Source organism: Alexandromys fortis, unplaced genomic scaffold (genome assembly GCF_014885135.2).
Source record: "Alexandromys fortis isolate MF-2015 unplaced genomic scaffold, M_Fortis_MF-2015_v1.1 scaffold_283, whole genome shotgun sequence".
Taxonomy (NCBI): Eukaryota; Metazoa; Chordata; class Mammalia; order Rodentia; family Cricetidae; genus Alexandromys; species Alexandromys fortis.
In genome coordinates this window covers 913711-935026 of record NW_026068164.1, presented here as the reverse complement: position 1 = coordinate 935026, position 21316 = coordinate 913711, and the positions used below count along the sequence as shown (strand labels likewise).

At 40.4% G+C, this 21316-nt stretch overlaps 1 protein-coding gene and 1 pseudogene across 1 annotated transcript in view; one reads left to right on the top strand and one right to left on the bottom strand.

Annotated features, from left to right (window-relative positions):
* Diaph1 (diaphanous related formin 1) overlaps positions 1-21316 on the top strand; it is a 95409-nt gene that overhangs the window by 52074 nt on the left and 22019 nt on the right. The window lies entirely within an intron of this gene.
* On the bottom strand, positions 9230-18962 carry LOC126491953 (40S ribosomal protein S12-like; annotated as a pseudogene).

Below are 21316 nucleotides of genomic sequence, written 5' to 3'. Positions count from 1 at the left end.
TCTTGCTTTTATCTCAGTTTGTTCCCTTAAAAAAAAAAAATGGTTCTTTCAGAATTTCATTACACATATCTAAGATAGTGCGCTTTGGTATATTTTCCTTCACCTCCCTCTCTTATCCCTTCCTGCTGAATTCTTTGTCCTCCTTCTTCCCACCAAGGCCCCTTCTATTTTTATGTCTTTCTGTTTGGGGCTCTTTAATTAGAGTTCCCATGTGAACATTTGGCCTTAAGATTAATTGCTCTAGAATGTAAGTGTCCTGAAATTGAACTACCTTACCCATAATCAAGAACAATGTGGTTCATGGGGAAGCAAGAAACAAATTATGAGTACCCTTCTTACAGATGTTTTACACGGGGATATATAGAAATAAAAGGTCAGGTATCAGGATACTATTAAGAACACTAGACATTTGCTTTTCGAGACAGAGTTTCTCTGTAACAGTTCTGGATGTCTGGGAACTATAGACAAGCTGCCTCTACCTCCCAGTGCTGTGATTAAAGGTGTGAAAAATGCTAGCTTTTTGTTCTTAGATTTTTTTCCTGCATATTTACCATAATGTAACATTTTTTATAATGAGAAAAGAATTTGAAGAAAAATTGACTTGTTCGGGGTGCTTGAACAAGGCGTTTCTAGAAGTGCTTGGATGCCGTAACTGTCTACAGAGCAGAGTTCGACAAAAGAGGCAATAGCATTTGCTTCATTGTCCCTACTGATCCTGGCTAAAGTTAGCTTTCCATTGGAAAAAAAAAAATCAGACTACAACATAACAAGCTTCCTTTTTCTTGAAGATCCCCTGGGGCAAGGGTATCCCATTTAAAACGAAGGGAGCCTTTTCTTCAGAGTGGAATGGAACTATTTCTCCCTCCTGTAATTCCAGCTCTTAAGAATCAGGTTTTTCTTTTAATCTACTAGATTAAGTGTGTGTGTGTGTGTGTGTGTGTGTGTGTGTGTGTGTGTGTGTACATTCCTATTGTCGAAAACTGTAAAAAGTCTTTCCAAAAAGACTGTTCCCATTTTTCTTTTCTGCTTGCAGTTTCCATTTCAGCCACGGTGTGTGCGCAGTTGAGCTGTTTTGGCTCAAGTTCCAGATTGTGAGGTCAGAGACTAGGGATTGGAGGAGAAGATCAGGTGACTTTCAGTAAGCTGATGACGGTCCTGCCGCTCATCCCCCTCCCCCCTCCCCTTCTCCACCCTTTCCTGGCTCCCAGCTCTGGAACAAAGAAGGAAAAAAACAGCAATATGATGAAAACCAGCAGCTGCTGCTGCAGACCCAGGCCGGGGGGCTGGGTGTTTACTCCATCTGTCTCTTTGTTTTGTTTCTACCCCATTGCTTCCCTTCCCCTGAAGCCTGAATAAAACAGTATTTCTAGAATCCTTTGTTCCTGAGTGGTGTAGAAATCTGCAGTTTGCTCCATATTTAGGTGTGTGTAGGTGAAAATGGCAGAGATAAAATTACCCTGCAGCACCTAAAAAAAGACGCAGCTGCCTGCCTTCCTTGTTCTGTTTTAGGCAGGCTGCCTGTTTACTGTCAGATAGGGCGCCTCTCCATTTCTGCAGTGCCTTCTGTGTGTTAGCTTAGGTTATGCCTAACTACAGAATTAACACATCCTTTGCTTATTAAAATCTCAAAGGACGTGAATACCACACTGTAACCTGAGGTCTGCTGGGTTCAGGATCTCACACTTGCTAAGAGGCTGTGAGTGGGCAAGCAGGCAGCCTGTCTTCTGGGGTGATTGTGCTGCCGTTTTGCTGTCCTTTGCTTTTCACCAGTGAGCAGGGTCCTGGTTTCTTCCCAAATACATGTCAAGGGGAAAAGGAGATGTAGGGCAATATATAGGTTAAAATAGAATTTAGAAATAGGCCAGCCAGTACTAACTATGGACGTCACAAATTCTGATTGAAACTAACTAAAAAATGCCTGGCATTTAATACAAAATTAATTATGATGATGATATGTTGGGTATTTTGAAAGTCAGTCTTTTAGAGCTGCATACTGAAATGTTTACAGATCTGTATGACTGGGATTTCTAAGTGGGCAGGATTTCTAAGAATTGCTACAGTGAGTTATTGCTGGAGTAGCTTTATTATCTTACTCTATTTGGGGATATTTGATTATTTTTCCCATAATCTTTTGAGAAAGGAAAAGTGCTTTGTTCTTAATACCTTGTTTTTTATGCCTTTTTACTCGCCCTAGCCTACTGTCCCCTTGCATTGTCCTGTCCTATCCCTTCACTGACTTGCAGAATCCTTGCTTGGGGAGGTACCTGTCCTCCCAGTCCCTGCCCACCACGCCCAAGCAAGCAGAGCTTTTCTCCACACTCCCTGAGTCGCTGTTCTGGGTGTGATGGGAAAGGATCTGTGGAAGCTTAGTGACTGTAGTATCTGAGTGACCAAGGGATTTGTGCAGTACCCAAATCCTAACTGCTTTTCTGCTTCTCCTCAGCATTGTCTCTGCACCTTCTGCCCAACTCTCAGTATCTGCTTCTTAGGTGTGCTGACTGCCTTTATCTTTGTCCTTTGAATTTATCCATTTCTGCAGGTTTGTCTTACTCACTTTTGACAGCTTGCATTTCTGTAATGACCTATCTGTGTGGGATTTAGCAGATGAGTGTATGAGCATGTTTCTGGTCAAGAGGTCAGTGACGATCCTGCTGGGTAACTGCTGTTGATTTGGCTTGCTGTTTCCCCTACTGTGGTACATACTTGTAAATTGCTTCAAAGTGCTAGGTTTTTCTCATGCAGATTTAACTATAAAGGATATAAACTGAAAATTCTCTCTGTGGATAGTATCTCATTAACACATGACTGAACTCCCATCTTCTCAGAATCAGTTCATGTGGAGCCTAATAGATGGCCTATTCTGTGGGGAGCGTCCTTAGTGGTTCAACGTCTTGTGTTACCAACACAGGATTCTAGTATTTTCAAATATGCCTGGGACATTATGATTCTTTTACAAAGATCCTATTTCGTGAAAGAGATTATAGTGGTACCACCTGTCTCATTCTGTAAACCAGAGTATCATTGAGTTGGTGCTGAGCCCTTCTGCCTTCTGTCTCCTGCTAGGATTACAGGTGTGCACTCACACAGCTTGCTCTCTACCTGGGTTTTTGCCCCAGTGCTTGTGATCACATCCAGGGCCTCAAGTATGTTAGGCCCCCAATTTTTTTTTTTAGGCCCCAAATTTTGTGCTTGACTCTGACTTTTAAAAAGTGCCTGTGGTCCTCGTGTGCTGATGTGTTTATGTACGACCACTGTCTCACAGTGGACACTGGATAAGTAGCATGTGTACTTGGAAACCATTAGTGATGGAGGCTCACCAATATTTGAAGACATTTCAACTTTTTCCTCTTTTCATCTTTGCTCTATTTTAATCATAGAGTATCTGACTTACTCAAGGGAGAGTTTCTCTGTGGAATAGAAGCCGATGCCGTATCTTGGGCAGAGACTGGTGCTTCATCCTGAGTAAGCGAGTGAAGATTAATGTCGGGTGGAGTTGCTTTATAATAGCCGCACCTTCCAGTTTTGTGGAGGTAGCTGGTTTTCAAGCCAGTCTGTTTCTCAAAGGTGTTTTCCCAGAGTTGCTTATTCTGCCTCACTTACTCATTCCCACCTGCAGTTCTTAAGAATCTAGTTTCCCAGATGTCGGGCAACTCCTACTCCTCTGTTTCCTGTTTGTGGTCCTCACTGAGAAAGGATCAGAACAGGAATTCCTGGGGAAGTGATGGCTATAGCTGCGGGACTCCAGGGACTATTACTCATTGCTGAAATTGGGGGAATAGTGTGCTATAGAAGGACTTCCTTCCTTTCTGTGAGCTCTTAGAAACTGTTACTAACCATGACTGAGCAATAACTGTGACCCAGGTCTGCTCACTTTGTACTTTAACTTTGTCTTTAGATACGGAAAAAAAAATATTTACCATTTGTGCCTTAATTTCTGCTCCTTGAAGTGTGAGCTCAATGTAGATATCTAGGATTATAACAGAAATAATCTGTCCTTTTAGGATTGTTTTGATGCAAAATAATCAAGAAAGGAAAAAAAATTGGGGTCCCTGTGTTGGACAGCAGGGGGTGCCCTTTCTCTTCCCATCACTGCCTGGCACTCCCTGCTGCATTCAGCCATTTTAGACAGATTGTTTTTGCCCCCAGCTAACTCCATTTTGTGTTGGTGACGCAGGAAAATATAAAAGACTAGGAAAGGAGGAGTCTGGATGGGGAAGGGAGAAAGACAGGCTGAGGCATGGCTGTAGGCTGAGTCCCTTACTCAGCAATGGCTCACCAGGGATACACCTTGCTTCAGGCTGCTTGCCTGCATCTTGAGCAATTAATGCAGCAAGTCCTTGCCAGCTGAGCAGAGAGCAAAGCCGATGCCTGCTAGCAGTAACAGGATGCTGGCTGTTGAGACAGCATAGTCCCTCTTTGTCTAGACTCTTAGGTCTGCATTTATGTATTTTTGATATTTGCCTGAAAAGAATCAATTATCCTAATAAATCCAGGAAACATTTTTAGTTAAAAATGTTTTTGCATGAATGTGCACATATATACGAAAAGAGCCATGTAAAACATTCTCGATTAGTTTTAGAAATCAAAAATGTGGGCTGGAGAGATGACTCAGCACTTGCTGGTCTTGTAGAGAACCCAGATTCATTCTAGCACCCATGTCAGTAGCTCACAAGTGTCTTTAATTCCAACTCCAGGGGGATCGGAAATCTCTGGCTTCCACAGGCATCAGCACTCACATAATTAAAAATAAATGAAATCTTTTTATTTAAAAAGGAAAACCACATATACACCTATGTATCCATCATCCAGTTTAAATCAGTCTTGCTTTATGAACCTGTATCAACCCCTTCTTTCCACTGTTTACTAGTGAACGCTAGCTAAGCTTGTCATTTAAACCTTAAGTAGTTCAGAATGTGTCAAAGAAATAGGCACTTCTTGTGTCATGTGTAAATTTGCTGTCAATTTTATCAGATTTTTTTTTTAAAGCATTGAAGAAATTTTTCCGCCCTGGTCTGGAGCAGGTGACATTGTAGACCTCGTGTCCTTGAATTTAAAAGAATTGACATAGATGAATCCATTTAGGAGTGGTGCCTGCTGTAGGGCATCAGTTTGTAACTTCTACAATTTCTGTTAAAGTTACTGGTTAGTTCTCTGTTGCTTGTTTGAACTTTTAGTTAATGAGTACTAGATGGCTCAGTTGGTGGTAGAGTGCCTGCTGCACCAGCATGAGGACCCTCTCGACTTGCATTTTAAAACAAAGCTAGTCATCATGATGATATGAGTTTGTAATCTTAGTCCTAGGAAGGTAGAGAGAGAGATAGATCCCTTGTGTTCATTGGCCTGACAGCTTTGCCTGATTGGTGAGTTCCAGGCCAAGAAAGACGCCTTGACTCAAAATAAATAAATAAATAAAAATAAAAAAATTTAAAAAAGGTGGCCAATCCCCAAGGAACGACCCCGGTTGATATCTACTTGGTGGTACCTACAATTATACATAGGATCACACATATACACAGTTTTGCTTAGTGTGCAAAATGAGTTCCATTGTGACATTTTCATGTATATGTATGTTTTGCTTGCACTTGCTCTCCATTGTCACCCTCCCCCACCATTCTCCCCTTTGGTGAGTGTGTGAGAAGACATGGAATATTTGTCTTGTTTTCCTCCAGCAGCCTTCCTTGTTCTCTCCTCCCTCTGCTTAGACTCCCCTCCTTCCATGTAGTCACCCCCTTCTTCCATGGCATACATATATTTGTAAAATATGGTTTGTGCATGTGAGAGAGAAAGTGATTGTCTTTTTCAGTGGCTTATTTCACTTCGGTTGGCTCCATATCGTATTCTTTGGTTGTTATTGTTTCGTATGGTGTTAACTGTCTCATATTCTATCCTGTGGCTATGTTACGCTTCCGGTAGCCAGTTTTTATTTTACTAGGAGCCTTCAATGGCTATTGATTAATTTCTCAATTACCTTATAGTAGTTTTTATCAATTTGTTTATTTAAATCAAAGGCAAACAGTAAACAGAGCCTATAGACTATACAGTTGGTAGATGTAGGTTCCTTTTCAGCTTTACTTTTTTTTTTTTTTCCGAGACAGGGTTTCACTGTGTTGTTCACGGCTGACCTAAATCTCACTCTGTCGACCAGGCTGGCCCCAAACTCCCGGGTGCTATTGCCACCTTCTTTTTAATAGTGAATATTTGATGTATTTGTCACTAGAGCTAATAAGAATATTTTCGTGTAAGTATATCTTGCAACCATCTTTTAATTTTTGTTTTTACGATTTACTTGTAGTCGTTTACAGGAAAGATGGAGGCTGTCTTAGGTTGGGTTGAAAATATACACAGCTAGATTTCCCTTTTTCACAGAGCAGAGCCTTTGAACAGAAGAATATCCCAAGATTCTATCGGAGAAGATTCAGGATACAACAGAATAAGTCTCTCCTTCCTACAAAGGGAGAAAAGGCTAGACTTTGTTTTCTCCTGGCAAGATAGCCTGTTACCTACCATCTAAGGAAAAATTCTCAGACTGCTCTCAACACAGACCATGGCCATGGAGATGAACCATGATTTTTGTTAGGAATTCAAGCAGACCTTTTAAGCTTTTAAGTGTGTATGTACCCACTGTTAATCACTGTCTCCTGGGTTGGGAGATTCCACACCCTTAGCTTTTCCTCCCAGATGCTGCTTGTGCTTAAATATCTGCTTGATAAGACCTAAAGAGCTAACAGTATTTGATAGGCTATTTTACAGAGAGCACATAGTAATCTTCTGTGTTTGTCATGACTTCTTCATAGCTTTTGGACTGCATTTCCACTCCACCCCCATGCTCTTTTTGGTGATTTCTGAGACTAACTCAAAGGCAGATGATGAGATGAAACCTCTTGCTTGATAGTCTCTTTCTCGATTTTTGCAATTAGTGACACTCCTGCAGCCATAACTGACAGCCCATTCCTTGGCTCTAGGGAAGAACACAGCATGGAAATTGTAGATTCTCGCTTATTGGCAGAGCATCGGGATGTCTTCAGTCTTTGGAGGCCAGATTGGCCCTGTACCTGGCTTGGAAGCTGTAGGTCTCACTCTGAAAGGACTTAGAGTCACTAAAGAGGTCAGTGTTGCAACAGCTGGAAACATGAAAAGAAGGTGTCAGTTAAGTGATAACAGGTGTGTGTGTGCGCGCGCGTGTGTGTTTAGAGTCAGTCTTTGCAAAGAAGATTCTCCTTCCCTCTTTGCTTAGCTGATACCATTTAGTAGGAGGTGTGACTACCGTGGGCTTCCATCCTTACATAGATAAAAACTGAGACCCACAAGTCCTGGCAAGGTTTTAGGTTAGGTGCTGTAATACCTGCTTACTGAATTAATGCTCAATTTTTGTAGCAGGGCTAGGAGGTGGCATATGAGAGCGTCTTATGGGTTCTTCTGTGTTGTGACGGTTTGCTGTTGGTTATCAAAGTCCTTTTCAAGTCAGTGTCAAAGCTGAACCAGAACTAGCTAATGATGTGAGCATGTGAATGATACACAATGCTGTAGCCTTGCTTTTCTCACAACATCTTAGTGGATAAGATAACAGTTTTAGAATTTTATATAGTGGTACCATTCCACAAATCAAACTGTTTCTATCTGTGCTCCCTTGTGGTCTTTGTCTGTGCTGAATATGCAGTATGTTTGCTGACGTGGGGGTATATCTTTGTTGAAGTGTAAAAATCATATGTGTATGGTGTTGTGAGGAGAGGGCCTGCTTATTTGTCCCGGCTGCCCGGCTAGCTTACACCTGAAATAACCACACAGAAACTGTATTGATTTAAACACTGCTTGGGCATTAGCCTTAGATATTAGTTTAACCCATCTCCATTAATCTGTGTATCGCCATGTGGCTGTGGCTTACCAGTTAGACGGTGTCTGTCTGAGGCGGAGGATCCATAGCTTCTCTGTGACTCTGCTTTCTTCCTCCCAGCATTCAGTTCTGTCTTCTCCACCTACCTAAGTTCTACCCTATCAGGCCCAAAGCAGTTTATTTATTCATTAACCAGTGAAAACAACACACAAACAGAAGGAACTCCTACACCAGTATAGGTCAATAAATTTTTTAAGCTGAAATTTAAGTCTTTGTGATGCTCATGTTCCCACCACCCTTCCCTCTCTTTCCTTCAGATGAACCTTCTGTTCTCTTAATGTTTAGTTTCTTGCTACTAAGTAGAGCAAAAGCACAAAAAAATACAAGGGGTGGTACAACTTAAGGAGCTGCCATACAGTGAAGACCTTTATAAATTGTAATAATGAGGCAAGCAGGCCTGCTTTTAGAAGGAACAGCGGGCTGCATTCCTGCCACCCAGCTCCCAGCCGCCTGGCTAGCTTATACCCAGCAATAACAACACACAAACTATATTCATTTAAACACTGCCTGGCCCATTAGTTCTAGCCTCTTATTGGCTAATTCTTACATCTTGATTAACCCATTTCTAATAATCTGTGTAGCACCACAAGGTGGTGGCTTACCGGGAAAGATTCTAGGCTACATCCGTCTCAGGTCGAAGAATCATGGCGTCTGACTCACTTCCCTTCTTCCCAGCATTCTGTTCTATCTACTCCACCCACCTAATTTTCTGCCCTATCAAAAGGCCAACAGACTCTTTATTAACCAATGAAAATAACACAGAGACAGAAGGTCCACCTACATCAATAAATGACATGTCAGTTACTTTCTGGAGGCCCTTAGAGCTATGGCTAACCTTCCCAAGAAAAACAGCTACCCTGATTTGTGTAATAAGCACTAAAGTTTACATTTATGAACACTATAGTTTGTCTATGTTTTTCCCTTTTATTAGCATGTATTATATGTATTAATGGATTCATCATGGCATTTCCATACAGATATTGTGCATTCATAATGTTCACCCAACCTTATCCCCTCTCTCCCCTCTGTCCTCCCTCCTCCCCAGTCCCTAATAGACTACCTTCTATTTTCAATTGTATCTTTTTTTTTTAAGTTCTTCTTTAAAGAAAAATTCTACTTGTCTTTTTGTGCTTGGCTTATTTCGTTCACTATGCCCTCTGGTTCCTTCTGTTTTCTTGAAGATGAAAGGATTTCATTCTTCTGTTAGCCTGTGGTTTTCAGTTGGCCCCTTTAGCCTGCAGACTTCTCTCGGTATTTATTTGCTGTAAAGCTCTGTCCTTGGTTTGTGAAGTCCTGTCTTCTGGATTTTGTGCTTGTTTCAAATAGTGTGTGCTTTTATTCTCTGCATCTGCTGTAAAGTAGTAATTGGAACTGAAGAATTAACCTGATTCAGGCTGTATTTATTTAGTTGGTTCTTGCCAATATATCTTTTCTTTTTACTATTGATTTTTATTGAGCTCTACATTTTTCTCTGCTCCCCTCCCTGTCTCTCCCCTCCCCTTCAATCTCCTCCCAAGGTCCCCACACTCCCAGTTTACTCAGGAGATCTTGTCTTTTTCTATTTCCCTTGTAGATTAGATCCATGTATGTCTCTCTTAGAGTCCTCATTGTTGTCTGGGTTCTCTGGGATTATGATTTGTAGGCTGGTTTTCTTTGCTTTATGTTTAAAAACCACTTATGAGTGAGTACATGTGATACTTGTCTTTCTATGTCTGGGGTACCTCACTTTAAATGATGTTTTCTAGCTCCATTTTCCTGCAAAATTCAAGATGTCATTTTTTTTCTTGCTGTGTAGTACTCCATTGTGTAAAAGTACCACATTTTCCTTATCTATTCTTTGGTAGAGGGGCATTTAGGTTGTTTTTGGGTTCTGGCTATAACAAATAATGCTGCTCTCAACATAGTTGAGCACATATCTTTGTGGCACAATTGAGCATCCTTTGAATATATACCCCAAAGTGTTATTACTGGGTCTTGAGGAAGGTTGTTTCCTAATTTTCTGAGAAATCGCCACACTGGTTCCTCTGTTGAGAGTTCTCTGTTTAGGTCTGTACTCCATTTTTTTTTTATTGGATTATTTGTTCTCTTGATGACCAATTTCTTGAGTTCTTTGTATATTTTGGAGATCAGACCTCTGTCTGATGTGGGGTTGGTGAAGATCTTTTTCCATTCTATAGATTGTTGTTTTGTCTTGTTGACCATTTCAACAGACAAAACAACAAATGTCCTTTGTTTTACAGAAGCTTTTCAGTTTCAGGAGGCCATTTATTGTTTCTCTCAGTGTCTGTGCTGCTGAGGTTATATTTAGGAAGTGGTCTCCTGTGCCAATGTGTTCAAGTGTACTTCCTATTTTCTGTTCTATAGGTTCAGTGTGGCTGGCTTTATGTTGTTGAGGTCTTTGATGCATTTGGACTTGAGTTTTGTACATGGTGATAGATATGGATCTCTTTTCATTCTACATGTTGATATCCAGTTATGTCAGCACCATTTGTTAAATATGCTTTCTTTTTTCCATTTGATATATTTTGCTTTTTTGTTAAAAATCAGGGGTTCTAAGATATGTAGATTAATGTCCGGGGACTGAATCCAGGGCTTCAAGCAACTTTTATAAGAGTTCAACCTCATCTTCAGGCTTGTTTGAGACAGGAGTCTCTTGTTAACACTGCTCCTTACACCAGATTAAATGGCCAGCAAGCTTGTGGGGCTTCTCCTCTGTCTTCCTCTCATCTCTCCATGGTAGAATTGGTACTACAGACATACACTATTGTGTCCAGCTTTATTTGGGTTCTAGAGAATCGAACTCAGGTCTTCTTACTCATGTGGATATCTCTGTTGAAGCATATCCTCAGCCTGCTACTTGACTGTTTTTTTTTGTTGTTGTTGTCGTTAGCCAAAAGTTTTTATTCATTTCTTGCATTTGAAGTACTCTTTGATGAAATTCTTGGCCTGAGACGCTTTGCCATAGTCCTTAACCAACTGCACTACTGCAAGCTACAACTACTTTCTGTCATTCCCCCGCCCTCCTCGAATTTACAGAGGCCTACCCATTCCCCTAGTTTTTTGTTGTCTCAGCCTTAATTAGGTTGATTGGTGCTCAGCATAAAGTGCCTCCACCAACTTGACATACACAGGCTCATCACAATTGGGTGCGAGCACACAAAGATGGGCCTGGCGCCTGTCTAAGGCCATCATGGATGAGGGCAGTCTTCAGCACTTCTTATAGAGCAGCATTGATGTCTGTTACACCTCCAGGAGCAATGCCTTCCTTAGTCGTGGTGTGATGGATTACTGGTGAGACCGAATCTTGAATGCACCTGAGCCTGCTACATGTCTGTATGAGGGTGTCAGAAGCCCTGGAACCTGAGTTATAGTTGTGAACTGGAGTTGTAAGCTGCCATGTGAGTGCTGGGAATTGAACTCTGGTCCTCTGGAAGAGAAGGCAGTGCTCTTAACCACTGAGCCATCTCTCCAGCCCCTAAAGCAACTTTGTTTGCTTTTGGTGGGCTTTTGGGGGGTGGGCATCAAGATTGGTTTCTATACTATTTTAAATAATAAGAGTATTGTTGGATGTACTTGATCATAATGCCCTTTGCCTCCAATCTCAGGGAAGTTTTCATCCTTTACCATGAAGTGTGCTTTCTGCCTTTAGGTTTTGGTAAATTCCTTAGTCAAATTTACAGAATTCCTTTTCATTCCAAGTTTGCTTAGAGTATTTTTATGAATGGGAATTGAATTCCATAAAATAAGTTTTTGTATCATGAAGATGATCTTGTTTATCTCCTTTAACCTGTGATTGTGGTGAAATATATTAACTAAGTACAGTTAAATTCTCCCCCCCAAAAAAGTCTTTAAATTCCTAAAATAAATAAAACGTGGGCATGATTGATTATCCTTTTCATTTTATGTGGCTGAACTGATTTTGCTGTATTTTGTTTAGGAATGTGTGGTTTTTTTTTTAAGTATTTTCATATTTGGGTATTAAAGTTTTTGTCAGATTTGTAAAATGAGTTAAGTTTGATTTTTTTTTTTTTGTTTGCTTGTTTGTTTGTTTCGGTTTTACAAGACAGGGTTTCTCTATGTATCCTTGGTTGTCCAAATTTGCATTGTAGAACAAGTTGTCCCAGAACTCAGAGATCCACCTGCCTCTGCCTCTGAGTGCTGGGATTAAAGGTGTGTGCCACCACTCCCCTGGGAGTATTTTTCTAATTTATAGAGTTTTTACATGAAGTTGGAGGCTTTCATTATTTATCCTTTCAATGTTTGAAATAAAATAGGTGGTGAAGTCACCTGGGTTAGCTAAGACATCTTTTTATGTGTGTGAGTTTTTTTGCCTGTGTGTATGTCCCTGCACAGTGTGAGTGCAGTGCCCAGGGAGGCTGGAAGTGGATGTCAGATCCCCTGGAACTGGAGTCACAAAGGGTTGTGAGCTGCTGTATGGGTGCTGGGACTTAAATACAGATTCTCTAGAAAAGCATTCCGTAGAAAAGTGCTTGTACTCACTGAGGGTTTTTTCAGTCCCAGCTAAGAAAATTTTAAGCTTTATGTCATGGTTATAGCTCATTTCCAATTTTCTCAGTAAGTTTTATTAAGCTCTACTTTTCTAGAAAAGATGTTTGTTTTAGCAAAGATTTTGATATATTTCACATAGATTTTATCTTAGTTTTTGAGGCATACTTGGTTCAGTCCTGAATTTTCAGTGCTGGAGGACTAAACCCTCACAAGCTAGGTAGAAAGTCTGCCACTAAGCCACTCATTTTTTGGATATTGGTGATTTGTACCTAATTTATCTGTAGTACTATACTCCCTCTCACTGTTAAATACTGATCATTTTCACCAGAGGTAGATGGATTTATGGCCTTTTATTTAAAAAGCAATGGAGTTCATACATTTAATTTTTTTCTTTAGGTTAACTTTACTGTTCTCAGTCTAATTTCCTTTTTTAAGATTTATTTTTGATTTATGTGTGTGTGGATATATATGGAATATGTGCACTGGTGCCCTAGGGACCCAGAGGCCTTGAATCCCCTGGAACTGGAATTTCAGGTGGTTGTAAGTTGCCCCTGGAACCCTGGTCCTCTGGAAAAGCAGTTCTGAGTTGTTATTTGCTGAGCCACCTCCCCAGCTTCAGGTGCCCCTTAGCTCCTCCCCCATTTGAGACCATAAATTTCTATGTAAATTATTTTTTAGGTGTATCCATTCACTTTTGGTAGAAAACATGTTCATTTGCTGGGACTGCAGTAGCAGAGAAGCAGACATCAGTTGCTTAAACAACAGATGATTTCTCCGATTCAATTGACTGAGGCTTTTCTTCTTAGTTTGCAGATGACTACCTTCTTACCATATTCTCATTTTTGTCTGTCTGTCTGTCTGTCTGTCTGTCTGTCTGTCTGTCTGTCTATCCATCCATCCATCCATCCATCCATCCATCCATCCATCCATCCATCCGGTGAGTAATCCAGGCAGGTTAGGTTAGGGACTGTCTGAATGGCCAATTTAAATTCACATGGTGAGGATTAGGGGTTTAGGGTTTCCTGTGCTGATTTTAGGAGAACAGTTTCAGCTCATAGCAGGAAGCAGTTCTGTCATCACTTGGTCATGCATGTTTTCTGATTTCCATTGTTTCTTTTCAATAGGTTATTTATGAGTGCTTAATTTCCATGTAAATAGAATATATATGTTTTCTGTTGCTGGTTAGAAAAAAAGTGACCACAGATTTAGTGACTTAAAACAATGTACATTTTTTTCTTTTAAAAGACCCCAAGGAATTATCTTTCCGTCCTGGAGGCTTTTAAGTCCCAAAGTCAAGGTGTTGGCAGAACTGGGATTCTTTCTGGGGTCTCTAAAGAACAATGTTTCCTTGGCTTTTCCAACAATGTGTTTCTGACTGAGGGCTAATTTAATCCTAAAGATGGGAGGAGAGAGACCACCAACTCATCATGGCCAAATTAATTAAAGCAGGCTTTTTTATTCCTGTACCCAGATGCCTCTCCTAAGGCAGAGTTTGAGAGTTCAGCATTGGATATGAGGAAGACAAGGTTTTTTTTGTTTTTTTTTTTTTTTTTAATAGCTCAAGGGTTTCCAAATGGGGGATTTGGTGAGCAAAACAGGTGGGGTTACAGGAGCAGAACACAAGTTTGATATATTGAAACTACCTAGACAATTCAGAATAATACCTCTCATCTCAAGATCTTTCAGTTATTCAAGCCCACAGTCACTTTTGCTACATAAGCTGTTTATTCATAGTTTCCAGGGACTAGATTTGAGGATATCTAGCTAATGGTATGATAGCTGGTGCTCTTGTGATTTTGATTACCAATTCCTAAAGATCAAAATCACAAGAGCACCAACTACAGTATCATAAGCATTATAAATATGCTGTGTGCTCTTGGAGATTATGTGTATGTTCTTTCAGTTCCCTCATAGAAAGTTCCAGGCCAGCCTAGGCTACAGAACAAAACCTGAAGGGCACAATTGGGAGGGAGATGTGTTGAGCAGAAAGCAAGGAAAGGGGGCAGCCCTAAGCTTTTATTATAGCTAAAGGTGCAGCCAGGATGGGAGTTCTCTGCACACAGACAAGCAGAGCATAGTTTGAAACTTCTTTTTTGTTTGTTTGTTTCAAAAGAAGGAGCAAATGTTAATAATTATTACCCTTTCCATCAGTACAATATGGAAGGGAAAGGGAGAGGTGAAGTTACTAAGAGTCTGCAGTAAAAACTGGACTCAACCTTCATTCTTTATTACCTTGATGTAACAGAGTAGGTTTGTCCGATGTTAGATTGAGATTATATGCATTTAGTGTTTAAGATTATGATTAAAGATACATTGCTAGATGCATACAAATCCAAATTCTTACATCTTAATGAACTATACCTTTTATTGTTAAAGAGTTTGTATCTCTTCTACTCTGATTTTTTAAAATATTTGTTTATTAATGCAACTTCCTTTTAGTTAGAATTTGTCTAGTATAACTTTATACTTTTTCATCCTTTTAAAGTCTAGACTTTCTCTGTATTTAACCTAGGGGATTTTCTAAATCTCTCTTTCGCTCTCTCTCACCCTCTATATTTAACCTCGGGAATTTTCTAAACCTCCCTTTCCCGCATCGTGTGTGTGTGTGTGTGTGTGTGTGTGTGTGTGTGTGTGTGTAAGCATGAATGCCACAGCATATGTGTGCACAGAGGCAGCCTCGGGTGATGGGCTTCACCTTCTACCTTGTTTGCCAGGGTCTCTTGTTGCTCAATACTGTTTATGCCAGTCTAGCTGGCTTGCAAGCTTCCGAGGGTTCTTCCATCTTACTATGGAGAACTGGAATTACAGACTCCATGTCCGGCTTTCATGGGTTCTAGGAATCCCAATTCGGGTCCTCACAATACATGACAAGTACTTTACCCACTGAGCCATCTCACTGGCCCTAAATTGATTTTTTTCCTTATAAACAAGTCCAACTGACAGTTCTGTTCTTTATTCGTTGAGTATCCCAGGCATTTAGCACTAAAGCCTCAACAGAGTATGAATCAAAATCTTGTCTCATAGTCTCATGGGAGGAACCAAGATAGTTCTAGCACTGGGAGGGTTTTGATCCACTAATGGACCATAACTGATGCTGGCCTTCTGGTGGCTTGACATAGTCCGCATGCATGAAGGTTATCTATCACATAGCAAAAGACATGGAATACAGATACAATTGATCTTAATTATAAAATGTTATGTTTTAACACCTAGACTGAAATCTTCCATTGTGTTTTTGTTTTCCATGTGTTCTATTATTCCATGTCGTGTGTTGATTTCATCCCACTGAAAATATTTTCTGGTATCTGATTTAATATCCTGCCTGGCTCCAGAGTTACTTTTGTTTAATGTCCAAATAGGTGGGAATTTCCTAGTTATCTTTTAACTGAATTCCAGCTCAATACTTTTGTGGTCAGGCAACATACTTGGAATGATTTCTATGATTATTGTTCTTTGAAATTTGTTCAGGCTTGATATTCATTTAGCATGTCCTGAATTTTGTGCTATATGTTATATACACACAGAAAATGTATTTTGTCATTTTTGACATACCGTTTTATTAAGTAGATCAGGTTTATTAAATGTGTTCCTATTTTGTCTGTTTGTTTTTTGTTTTTATTTGTGTACTGGCTGGTTTTAAGTCAACTTAACACGATCTAGAGTCATCAGAGAGGAGAGAGCCTCACTTGAGAAAATGTCTAAGATCTGGCTGTAATGCATGTTCTTTATTAGTGATTGATGTGGGTGGGGCCATCCCTGGGCTGGTGCTCCTTGCTTCTTTAAGAAAGCAGGTTGAGCAAGCTAGTATACAACACCCCTTTATGGCCTCTGAATCAGTTCCTGCCCTCAAACTGCTTTCAATGATGAACTGTTATATGGAGCACAGTTTCTTCCCAGGTTGCTTTTGGTCATGGTGTTTCACCACAGCAAAAGTAAGTATCCTAACTAAGACAGTTTGTTTGATTAATATACAGCCCAGTTTGGCCTTGGTCTCACAGTCCTTTTGCCTTAGCCTTTAGAATTCTTGAATTGCAAGCATGCGCTAGCATTTCCAAATGGTTGCTTTTTTTGATAGTTACTATAATAAGGATATTAATTCCACTATCTTTAATTCTTCTGGTTGTTCTATCATAGGGACATGTAGACAAAAGTTTTTGTCCTTCCTGGTCCCGTAGCTGTTCAGTCCCAAAGAAACATACCGAGGCTTATATTAATTATAAACTGTTTGGCCTATTAGCTCAGGCTTATTAACTAGCTCTTACAACTTAAATTAACCCATAATTCTTATCTATGTTTAGCCATGTGGCTTAGAGTACCTTTTCTCAGTGCAGCATTCTCATTTTGGTTCCGCTGTGTCTGGCTGGTGACTACTCTCTGCTTTTCCTCTTCCCAGAATTCTCCTAGTCTGGTTGCCCTGCCTATACTTCCTCCCTGGCTACTGGTCAATCAGCACTTTATTAAACCAATATGAGTGACAAATCATTATAGTATACAAAAGCATTATTCCACAACAGGGACATGTGAGGAGAATTCTAAATGCTTATGAGAAAACTCCAAGAAAATAGGTCAAAAATCTGTGACCTTACTTCCTTCAAAACACGGAATTGTTCTTGGAATGTGTTTTCTCACCCTTAGGTGTAACGAGTACGAATGAGTTTACTTCAGGTTACTCATTATTGCTTGCTGCTGTCATTATATGCCTCTATGGAGAAACATGTTTTTGCCATGTGTAATTGTATATAGCTTGTACTCATGGGAATTTATGTGATTCTTCTTAATGCTCAGAGTATTAATTGCCTGATGCACTGAATAAAGTTGGCTATTGTATGAGACTTTAGTTGGATTTATTTTTTTTTAAGATTTATTTATTTATTTTGTATACAGTGTTCTGTCTGCATGTATGCCTGCAGGCCAGAAGAGGGTACCAGATTTCATTACAGATGGTTGTGAGCCACCATGTGGTTGCTGGGAATTGAACTCAGGACCTCTGGAAGAACAATCAGTGCTCTTAACCTCTGAGCCATCTCTCCAGCCCCTTGGATTCATTTTTTAGGCTCCATTTTCCTAGGTCTCACCTCCTCTGAGCCAGCAGTAAGCAGTTCCTTTTTGTATTTTGAAACTAAATTGTTTGGTGCAGTCAATTTAGAATTATTCTTTCTTGTGGATTTGCCCTGTATAAGTCAATCTGTTCATGATTATTAGAGAAGACATTTCTGTCTGATACCAATCTAGCTGCAGCAACTTTTTTTTTCTAATATTTCTTGTAATTCTTGTATCTTTTGCCCGGTTTCACCCTTGGTATATATTTCTGTCTTTAATGTGTCTCTTGTAAGAAGCATATAGTTACTATGCTTTTTTTTTTATCTTTTTCATAGGTTTTTATCTTTTCATAGGAATGCATTTAATTCTTTTCATCTCATCTGTTTCTCATCGCTGCTAATTTTCTCTTTGATTTTCCTGTTTCATGTCTTTTTTCATTCTTGCCTTCTTATGGATTACTTTAAAATTCATTTAGTATTTTTCTTATCTTTTTGTTATCCTTCTAGTGGGTAGCCTAGATGATATGCACATTTGACTTACTATGCAATTTTTCATCATTTTTTGAGATGATATTTATCTTAGTTTGTTTTCTATTGCTGTGATTAATACAGTAACCAAAAGCAACTTGGGGAGTAAAGGGTTCATTTCATCCTACAGCTTACAATCCATAAGGAAGGAAGTGAAGGTAGGAAGTGAAGCAAAGACCATGGAAGAATGCTTCTTACTGGCTTCTGTCCGTGGCTTGTTCAGTTTGCTGGACCTCCTCCCCAGTGGTGTCCCTGTCCATTGTGGGCTGTTCTCTCCTCCATCAATCATTAATAAATGCTTCCACATATTTACTTGCATGCACTCCCATGGAGGTAATCTCTCAATTAAGGTTCCCTCTTTTCAGATAAATCTAGGTTTGTGTTAAGTTGACAGAAATTAAGTAGCGCAATTGACCCCTTCTCAGCTTGACACATAAACATGTCACTATTCAACTATAGCCTTTCCTTGTTTATTCCCAAGGTGGCACACTAGTATCATAATATAGTATTCAATATCATTAGTATAATATAGCCCAGCTTTTAAAAGTCCCACAGTCTTGTAAAAACTCCAGCTATTTAAAAATCCAAGTTATCTTTAGAAATCCAAGGTCTCTTAACTGTGGGTTTCTGTAAAATAAAGAAATTTATATACTGGTTTCAAAAGATTTGGACTAGGGTACAGTTACAGTGAGATCAAAGCAGAGTCAAAATCAACAGTGTAATTAGCTCAGCGTCTAACACCTGAGACACATGAATTTTTGAGCTAGAAAAGGGTTTGAGTAGCCTCATCTCTCCAACTCTGCCATGCACAGCACACATAGCTTGTTTCATAGGCTCAGGCTGGCCCCATGCCAGGCCTGCTGCTGTCCTTGGTGCTCAACCCATGGTCCTGGTATCTCAAATTCTGAGTCTCACTGCAGCTGAGGCTGCACTTTGACCAATGGCTCTTGTGGCAAAGTGCTAAGCTTCTTCAGCTGCTCTCCAGGACCCCTCATGCTTTCCGTTACACATTGCCAAGTGCAGCTGCTAGTTTGAAATGCAGCCTTGGTCACCTCTGGACCACGACTTCTGTGTGCTGACCCCGAGGAAATACTTGGATTTCATCTCAGTGATTCTGATCTCTTTTAATCACAGTGATTTTCAGCCCTGGCTAACCAGGAGCATTCGACCTAGTAACTGGCTTCTTATTATTCGGCCGATTCTTCAGCCCCAGCTAACCAGAAGTAATAGATTCTTAATAATCTTTTTTTAATATTTATTTATTATGTATACACTATTCTGTCTCTGTGTATGTCTGCACACCAGAAGAGGGCTCCAGACCTCATTACAGATGGTTGTGAGCCACCATGTGGTTGCTGGGAACTGAACTCAGGGCCTTTGGAAGAGCAGGCAATGCTCTTAACCACTGAGCCATCTCTCCAGCCCAATATTAATATTCTTAATAGCAGAGGAATGATTGTTGTAGAGTCTTGAGGGACTTCCACTCTTCCCTCAAAACTTCACAAGTCAGGTCTCTCTAATCTGCATTTTTCTTGGTATTCAGTGGATTTTCCAGCCCTCAGCTCTAAAACCCTTCCACAATCCTAAAACAACATGGCCAACACCATCACAGTAATCCCACTTTTCTGGTACCAACTTCTCCTCTAGTACTTTCTTTTCTTTTTCAAGACAGGGTTGTTAAGTATTTTTCCTTAGGGGATAAACCTCTTTGCCAATGCAGTAATCCCAATCAGACCAAATTAGACCATATTAAAAGATACCCAGGTTTGATGGCTGTCAACACTCCTGGTGACCCCCGGGAAAACAGGAAGGGGGGACCAGAAAACTGAAAGGCCATAGAAAACTGGGAGACTACATGTTCATTCTCGGGGGGGGGGCACAGTTTAAATAGCCTGTGGAAGGGGTCACCATTTGGTGGGCTTTCTCGGAGGTGGAGTTTGGACTGAGGCAACTCCCAGGGGAGGGAGCTTTGAAATGGAACTTTCCACCCAACATTTCAAAAGGAATGCCAGGAGACTGGGGTGAAACCCGCAACTAAATAAAGAGTTTCTCTTTGCAGCCTTGGCTGTTCTGGAACTCACTCTGTAGACCAGGCTGGCCCTTTACTCACAGAGATCCATCTGCCTCTGCCTCCAGAGTGCTGGGACTAAAGCTGTACACCACTACCACCCAGCTTCCTTTAGTTGCTTTCTGTTGCCAAAAGAAAACACTGAACAAAACTAACTTAAGGAGGAAAGAGTTTATTTCATTTTACAGTTTAGAATCCATCATGAAGGGAAGTTGAGGCAGGAACTGAAGCAGAAGCCATGGAGGAGTGCTGCTTACTAACTGCTCTCCATTGCTTGCTCAGCCTGTCTTCTTACACTGCCCAGCGGTGGTACCACCCACAGTGGGCAGGATCTTCCCACATCAGTAATTAAGAAAATGCCCCCTACAGACTTACCTGCAGGCAATCTGATGGCGATAGATGATCCTTCAGTTAAGCTCCCTTCTTTCAGATGACTCACTCTAGGTTTGCGTCAGGTTGACTAGCCAACTCAGCACCAGAACTTGGTTTTGACTACCTACTTCATGCTTTCCTTCTGGGTAGGTTTCTTTTCTTTTTCACCACCCCAATTTTCTTGAATATATTACCTATATTTTATTCTTAAATTTTTATATATTTATTTAAAGAAAGAATCTCAATTTTGTGCTCTGGCTGGCCTTCAGTTCTCATAGTGGTAGTCCTGTCTCCCCCGTCCCAATGCTGGTTTATAGGTGTCTTAGTTTGGTTTCTGTAACTGTGATAAACAGCATGGCCACAAAGCACCTTGGGAAGGAAAGGCTTTCTTTCATGAAGGGAGTTCCAGGCAAGAACTTAAGCAGAGACCATCTAGGAACTTGCTCTGTATGGCTTGCCTTACATAGCTTACTCAGCCTACTTTCTATACAACCCAGAACCACCTACCCAGAGATAGATAGTACCACCTACAGTGAGCCAGACACAACAATCATTAATCACAAAAATGCTCTCCAGAGCACTTGCCTACAGGTGATCTGATGAGGTTATTTCTCTGTTGAGATCAGATGTTTCTAAGTTTGTGTCAAGTTAATAAAAACCAACCAGCATAAGCTATGAGCCTCCACCATGAGTAATTATGGCTATAAATCCTTGTGCACTTGGCTCCATTATCTGGGTAATATTTTGTGTGTCAATTGGATTTTATTTTCCTTCAAATTTGGATTTTTTTTTTTTTGGCATGCCTTGTAAGTCTGATTTAAGGCTAGATACTGTACATAAGAAATTATAGCCACTCCAGACGGTGTTAGCACTGCCTGGGAAGGGTCTTGGGTGTTCCCTAGGAGGGTG